We start from the raw sequence: 8,806 nt of genomic DNA on the forward strand, positions 1-8,806 counted from the left end.
GACAACCTAGATAGCATATTCAAAAGCAGAGACATTACTTTGTCAACAAATGTCCGTCTAGTCAAGGCTATGGTTTTTCCTTGGTCATGTATGGATGTGAGACTTGGACTGTGAAGAAGGCTGAGCTCCGAAGATTGATGCTTTTGAACTGTGGTGTTGGAGAAGACTCTTGAGAGTCCCTTGGACTGCAAGGAGATCCAACCAGTCCATTCTGAAGATCAGCCCAGTGTGTTCTTTGGAAGGAATGATGCTAAAGCTGAAACTCCAGTACTTTGGCCCCCTCATGCGAAGAGTTGACTCATTGGAAAAGACTCTGATGCTGGGAGGGATTGGGGGCAGGAGGAGAAGGGGACGACAGAGGATGAGATGGCTGGATGGCATCACTGACTCGATGGACGTGAGTCTGAGTGAACTCTGGGAGTTGGTGATGGACAAGGAGGCCTGGCGTGCTGCGATTCATGGGGTCGAAAAGAATCGGACACGAATGAGCAACTGAACTGAATTGAACTGAAAGCAATCAGCATAGAATTTCTGCTTCTCCTGTATCCACCTATTTGCATTTGAATCCCTATTCCCCATATTCCTTCCTGTTACTCCATTTGAACTGTCCTTGCCCCTGGCTAAGTCAAAATCATCCACTTGTGCATGATGCTTCATCCTTTCCTGTCTTGTCAAAGAGTTGACTACAATTACCCTTTTAATCTTCTTTATGGTCAAAATTTTCCAACTTACTTGATTATTTCCATCAGCAAATAAATATGTTTTTATTTTTCTCGTCTTAAAAAAAGCCTGACACTTTCTTGGTCTTTTGCCATATGTCTTTTCCATCTATTGCATAACTTCTCTGCTCTCGTTTCCTTGATGTTTTTGATCCCTTTCTTCCCTTTATTTCTTGTACCCATCCCACTCAAGCTTTTGCCCCAACTACTTAACTGAAATATTTTAGACAGGATCTCCTCTGACCTCTGTGTGGCTAAATCTGATTGTCAATTCTATATTAGGTTACCTTGATCTATCAGTGGTGTTCAGAGGTTTTCTACAAAGATGGCCACCAAGAATTCTTCCTAATCCAGAACACTTACGTTATGCCTCCCATCAAAAGGTGGAGCCTGTTTCCCCTGATGGGGACTTGTGACTTGCTTTGACCAAAAGAATACATTGGAAGTCATGTTGTGTCAATTCCAAGCCTAGGACTTTATTCTGTCTCTCTCTCTCTCTCTCTCTTTCCCTCTCTCTCTCTCTCTGATTTATACCTACATCTATATCCATCTATATCCACATCCTTTAAAAAAATCCTAGTGCCACATACCTAATGCATTATAGTGTATGCTCAATAAATAGCTGCTAATAAAGACACAGATAGTAGAATTTCAAGAGGAGCCTTGAAGAATGAATAGGAAGTCAGGAGGAAAGTAGAGAAGTAAAAACAGAGAATCATCAAAATTCATGGAATATTTATAATGTCAAGTAATATTTGTATCTTAAATATTTGGATGGGAACAAAGAAGTGATGAAGATTGGGCCAGACTATGAACAGTCTTGAATTCCATGTACTTTCTAAGTGCAAACACCTGTCACTCCATTGTTCTGGAATCTACAAAAGTTCCACCATATTTTCTTTTAGTCCTTACCTTACTTACTGATTTTCTATGTTTTACTTTCCAGCTTGATAGGTGAAACTGCTCACTGGGCCATGAACACACTCTTCCTCTTGGTACCACCTTTCATTCATGATGCCCTTACTTTTCTTCCCCCCATATAAATTATATTTACCGTTCAGTATCTTGCTTTGCCCCTAGGGGATACAAGAATCCTTTACCAATCACTTCAGCACACAGATTTTTCTCTGTTCTCTCAGCTTCTTTTAAAATTATGGTTAATACAACATGGTATGACACTGGTTTGTTTTCTGTATATTTTATGTAAGTTTAGTCTTAAAATCTGAGGACGTAATAAACTTCTTGAGGACAGAATCTGCATCTTATGAATGTAAAAGTCACTCAGTCGTGTCTGACTCTTTGTTACCCCATGGACTTCTCCAGGGAAGAATTCCAGGGAATTCTCCAGGCCAGGATACTGGAGTGGGTAGCCTTTCCCTCTTCCAGGGGATCTTCATAACCCAGGGATAGAGCCCAGGTCTGCATTGCAGGTAGATTCTTTACCATCTGAGCCACCAGGGAAGCTCACTCTGCATGTCTAGGTATATTGTAGGTATACCTACAGTGTTACAATACCTACAATTTTTACAATAAGTATATTATAAAACTTCTTCCGAAATTGGTTAACCCATCTTATTGAAAACCATGCCTTCCCATCCTTGGCATTTAACAGTGTTACAGGGCTGGCTTAAAAAGAATATACTCTGAAGCTTCTTTGATAGAAATACAGTATTTGGACTGTACAAGAGGTAGCACCATTCTATGCTGGTCAGATACTGATCATATACCACTTTCTTTCAGAACTTTGGTAAAACAAATATCATATGTATTCAGACGATTGCATCTTTACCACTAGGAACTAGGGATTTGGGCCTGAGGATGAAAAAATGTAGGGAGAACATGATTTCTATCTTTATATTTGTGAAGGCTGTCAGGGGGAAAGACAGATTAGGCTCTGTGCTGCCCAACAGGGCTGAACTGGGTCAGTGGGGGGAAGCCACAGGGAGGCAGATTGAGGACCCATGGAAGGAAGAACATTCTGAGTTATTAGCTCAGTTCACATTGGAGTGAGTTGCCTCAGGAGGTAGGGAGTTCCAGGGTACCAGAAATGTGCACTCTAAGGCTGAGCTATGCTTTGGCAGAGCTATCACGGCAGGTGTTAAAGCGTTAGAAGGGGATTTAAGAAAATAACGTTTCAGACAATTTTTCCTGCAGATTCTCTCTTCTGCTAGGAACTGGGGCAAAGAATCCAGAGCAGAGCTTCTCTCTTGTTTTCAGACCACCTAAACTAGCTTTCTTGACCTCTGCCAAAGAGAACTTAATTGGTTCTGGATATTCCTTTGGGTATATTCTCAGTTCTTCCTTATTTAGACAGAAAGAACTTATTCCACAGTGAAGATACAGACATCCTTGAATTTTTTATAAACTCCTGAAATTGAAGTTTGTCAGTTTTTATTTTTAAAGACTTTATATTTGTTGGGCAATTTTAGGTTCACAGCAAAATTAAGAAGGTACAGAAATGTCCCTTATATCCTCCCTGCCATACATGCAGAGCCTCTCCCATTATCTCCTACTAGAGGGGCACATTTGTCACAGCTGACAAGCCTGCACTGACACATCATTATCACCCATAGTCCATAGTCTATATTAGAGTTCACTCTCAGTGTCATACATTCTGTGGGTTTGGGTAAATGTATAATGGCATATATCTATCATAGTTTTTATAGAAAACATAGTATCACTCTGGTGGGGGATGTGGATAATGGGAGATGCTATGTGTGTATATATATATATATATACACACACACACACATACATATATATACATAAGACATTTTTTGCAAAAGGACCTTAAGTCTGCCACATTTCTCTGAAAGGAATTCCGATGCTATTTTATGAGCACTTCTAGTCTTTTTATCAGCAAGAAATAAATAGCACACTCTAAGCTCGTAATTGAGTTGAGTATAATATAGTAAATGTTTTCAAAGATATGAACAGACTTTAGGAAAATAAACTGTACAAAACCTAGAGTCTAATACTAGTTGGTGCAGTTATCCTGAAGAAGCAAGAGGAAAGAACAGTTTCAAAAACCCACTGAGGGGCATGTAAGAAAAGAATGACTACTTGGAGCTAGGCCCCTGGTAGAGAGACTAAGTCAACCCACTATGGCCTAGCAAAGATGGAGCTGAGGAAAACCTCCCTCATCCTCATTTTCTCCTTCTTTCCGTCACCTACTAGTAGTTCCTCTCATTGACAGAGCCAGCTGGAAGCCAGTAGGTGAAGACGTCTATTGATTCTGCCCACGTGGGTCAATCCCACAGTATACAAGATAGTAAAGAAGGCTACAGAGTGAACGTGGAGAGGCCAGCAGAAAAGGCCCAGCACTGGCCTCTCTCATAGCATTCATCTAGGTAGCCATTTGCCACACGCTACCCTTGCAGGAATACAGCTCCTGCTGCTGCTGCTAAGTCGATTCAGTTGTGTCCGACTCTGTGCGACCGAATAGACGGCAGCACATCAGGCTCCCCCGTCCCTGGGATTCTCCAGGCAAGAACACTGGAGTGGATTGCCATTTCTTTCTCCAATGCACGAAAGTGAAGTCGCTCAGTCATTTCCGACTCTTAGCGACCCCATGGACTGCAGCGCACCAGGCTCCTCCGTCCATGGGATTTTCCAGGCAAGAGTACTGCAGTGGAGTGCTATTGCCTTCTACAGCTCCTAGCAGAGCTTATTTAATTGACCAAGACTTGCAAGTGGCTCTAAAATAGAATTAAAAGCAATCATTATTTTAAAAGAAAAATTCTATATACTGATTATGAAAACTAAAAAAAAAAAAATCAACAATATTTTTTTCAGTGGTAACTAAGTATTTGGGTCCATTTAAGAGAGTTTTATGGCTTCCCAGGTGGCTCAGTAGTAAAGAACTGGCCTGCCAAGCAGGAGAGACAGGCTTGATCTCTGGGTTAGGAAGATCTCCTGGAGAACGAAATGGCAACCCATTCAAGTATTCTTGCTTGGGAAATCTCATGGACAGAGGAACCTGGCAGGCTACAGTCCATGGGGTTGAAAAGAATCAGACAAGACTTAGTAACTAAATAGCAAATAGCAAGAAAGTTTTATTTATAATGGGAAATTTATAAAACCTCCTGCTTCCCAAAATGCTTCATCAAAATTGATTGACTCCTTTTCTCAAGGCAGCCAAACTTCTTAATGTCTCTTTTTCCCAAAGCCATATGGTACTGTCTTTGATGTGAAGTATGTATTTTTCAATTTTATTATAAATATTCATATTCAATGAAACATTGCATCATCTTTTTAAAATAATCGAAATATTCAGTTTTTTAAGATGTATTAAATGTAAGAAATATATTTTCATTATTAATACGTGTTGTGGAGCCTGTAACAAGTTGCCAGTAGGAGAGTGCATACTCTGTTTATGGGATATGAAATACAATGATGTTGGGGAAATGAATCGTAGTTATGACTGGAGAGGGAGATGGGCTAGATATTCCACTCAAATTCTGTACACACACTTTAACCCTCCTCACCTAGGAGGAATTAATGGAAAACTAGAAAGTCTGGTTGTTGTTTAGTCACTAAGTCACACGGGTTCTGACTCTTTGCGACCCTGTGCACTGTAGCCTGCCTGGCTCTTTTGTCCATGGGGTTTTCCAGGCAAGAATACTGGAGTGGGTTGCCATTTCCTTCTCCAGAAGATCTTCCCAACTCACGGCTCCTGAGGCTCCTGCATTGCAGGTAGGTCCTTTACCATTCACTCTGCCACCTTATTTAAACATGAATTCTTTTCTAAAATTTGGTATTTTTCAATAGAGGTTTTTAGAGCTCAATTTCAGTTTTATCTGAAAGTGGAATATCAGAGTTACTTGATAATAACATGTTTGTTTTTTAAAAATGCTAGTGGAAAGTGAAGTCTGCCCTCTCCCACTTGCCCAGTTGTAGACTTTCAGCCTCTTCCAGAGTGAAGAGCATATGCATTTTCAATGGAAACGCAGGAAGTTACCTTGTGGGAGCCTCTTTCAGTTCAGTTCAGTTCAGTTGCTCAGTCCAAATATTCACTGTAGCAGAAATGTCCAAATTTCACTCAGAAATTTGTAACACTGAAAGCAAAAGAATCCCAAGCCTGGCAGATTCATATATTAAACCTCCTAGGAAGTCTAACATGGGCCTCCCTAGTAGCTCAGGCAGTAAACATCCCCCTGCAAAGCAGGAGACCCAGGATTGATTCCTGGGTTGGGAAGATCCCCTGGATAAGGAAATGGCAACCCACTCCTGTATTCATGCCTGGAGAATTCCGTGGACGGATGAGCCTGGAGGGCTACAGACCATGGGGTTGCAAAGAGTTGGACACGCCTGAGCGACTAACACATACACAAAGTCTAACATATATTTGGACTCAAAATATATGCAAATAGATGGAGTCATATATTTTGATCCTGAATTTTTCCAGTTTTTCTTATAAGAGGGTTTACTTTGTCTTGTATTCAGCTGGAAAGCTGATAAGACAATCAAGGGCAAAGCTATGTTGTGCTGCTCCAGAAAACACATCTAGATAGTTTCCTGAAAATAAATTGTCCCAGACAATCACCATAAGTTCTCGCATTAAGGACCAGGTTGGGAGAAGGTGGATGAATGTTTATAGATACTCTCTGGGACTGTTTAGATTCTGATGGAAATGCAACTGTATTAGAGATGTTTCAGGTATAAAAACTGTAGCTAAGGAAAACTAAAAATCAAATCTTATTTAATACTTTGGAATTCAATTATGTTAGAACTGATAGAAAATGAAGCTATGATAATTCTTTAAAAATGGGATAAAAGGCAAAAGGAAAAAATATATAATTCATTGTCAGGAATTAGATAAATGTATGATAGAAAATTTGGGTTTTAGATTGCATAATTCAATTACTCTATAGCAGTTACACTTCAGTAATATAACGGAACTTATATCAGGTCATTAATGTATGATTCTTATAATTTACATTTGATAAATATTGTCCAGTAAAAATATGTTTTATCAGATTCAATATATTGCTTTTCCTAGAAAATACTCAAATCAAATACCTTTCCTAAATAAAATTGAAGTTTGTATAAATTAATCAAAAGGATATTTTAAGTTCAAATAATGAAAAACTGCCATTGGTCAAATAACTGTGGGTTGGCAGAGGGAGAATCCAGAATATATTGCATATTATCCCAATCCACGTACTCAGATGTATCTTGGGACATGGCCTGTTTGGTTCTTTTGCAATAGAATTGGTTTAGAAAGCAACACAAAACCTTTATTATATCATGTGCATTTTGTACACTTTAGAGTGTTTTGATAATAAAAATATGGAAAGGGTTTGTAAGTGTGTGAAAATGATAAATTATATATACATTTTTCTTATGGTTCAAATGGGAATGGAGGCAAAGAATGGTGTACAGTGGTCACACTTTCCCTTAAATTTTTGCACATTTAAAAAATAAGATCAGAAATAGCCCTATTTACTTCCTTTCCCAAAGTTGACCTGCATAGAAAGAAGGAAAAAGCAATAATATCTTTAACAATTAATAAGAAATAGGAAATAATTGCTGTATTTAGGCCAGTGGTAGAAAGTAGAATTTCTTTTCAACATCCTGCAGATATATACAGGGCAGAGACCCGGCAACTACTGAGCATTCTTTGTTCCCAAGGTCATATTTTCTTACATAGATGACCTTGAACAAAGCACTAAAACTTCATTATGTGCCAAGACACTGGCATTTACCATTCTTCAGCAGTTTCCCATCATTCTAGGATGACGTTCCCATCACTCCAAATGGCATACAAGATACTCCGCAATCTAATCTTTGCTGCCTCTTTCAGTCTCACGTCCTGACACTCATGCCTCCATCCATCACCACAGATATAGTATAATTAATTAGCATAGATCCTAAGTACTCTGTGTCTGCAAGCCTCCATGCCTTTCTTTACTCATTCAATAAAATTTGGGGTCATATACTGCGTGGCAGACACTATGCCAAGGGCTAAGAGTAAACATGAGTTTGGGTAAACTCCGGGAGTTGGTGATGGACAGGGAGGCCTGGCATGCTGCGATTCATGGGGTCGCAGAGTCAGACACGACTGAGCGACTGAACTGAACTGAAGAATAAACAATAAGCAAAGTAATAGGATCCAAGACCTCATAAAATTTACGCTCTTAAAAAATAGCAGTCTCTCCCCCACCAAAAATAAGCAAATAAACATAAATAAAATGATTATAGGTTGTGATAGGTGGTAAGAATGGGGATAAACCCCAGAGTGTTGATATAGAAGTTAAAAAGGGAAAGGGGATGAAAGGATGAGGTGGTGACATTTAGAATGTGCCAGGTAAAGACCCAGGGTAAAGACTTTGAGACAGAAGAAACAATATACGAAGTTCTAAAGGATGAACGACTTTCTCAGGTTTGCTGAACTGAATAAAGTCCAGTGTAGCTGAAGATAGGGTGGGAGACACACAGCTTGACATGAGGATGAGGAAGTAGCTAGATTTCAGATGAAGCAGAGCCGATAGCCCACAGTAAGGAGTTTTATTCCAAGTGTAATTAGAGGTTATTGGTTGTATTCAAGCAAAGTTGTGATATGGCTCAGTTTATGGTTTTAACAGATTGATCTGGCATCTGTGTGATGAATGAATTAGAGAAAGACAAGACAGAAAGTAGTTGCAATAGTGACTTAGGAGGCTATTCTGGAAGACCAGAAAAGGAATGATAGTGGATGCACTCAAGAGATATGTGGGGGGTAGAGTTAACAGTGAAGTTGAGTCTCCCTCTTTTCTGATTAACTCCTAGCACTTCCAAATCCCAATCCAAATGTCACGTCTCCTGCAAAGCTACGTTGACAGCCTGTCAATCCCCACAGAGTAAGAGGCCCCTTCCTGTTCTCAAAACAGCCTGTTACATGGCTCCATAATGTGACATACCAGAATATTGACTTCTTTGCCGACCTTCTATAAAACTGTGAGCTTATTTTAGGACAATAGCTGTGTCTTGTCCACTTCTGTGCCCTTGGCCTGAATGCAAAGCCCACTGCATAAGAGGTACTCAATAGATATCAAATGTGTGGATGAATTGTACACTCTGGACTGTTGGAGAGCTCTTCCTGTGAC

This window comes from Bison bison, unplaced genomic scaffold, assembly GCF_000754665.1.
Source record: "Bison bison bison isolate TAMUID 2011002044 unplaced genomic scaffold, Bison_UMD1.0 scf7180017864066, whole genome shotgun sequence".
Classification (NCBI taxonomy): domain Eukaryota; kingdom Metazoa; phylum Chordata; class Mammalia; order Artiodactyla; family Bovidae; genus Bison; species Bison bison.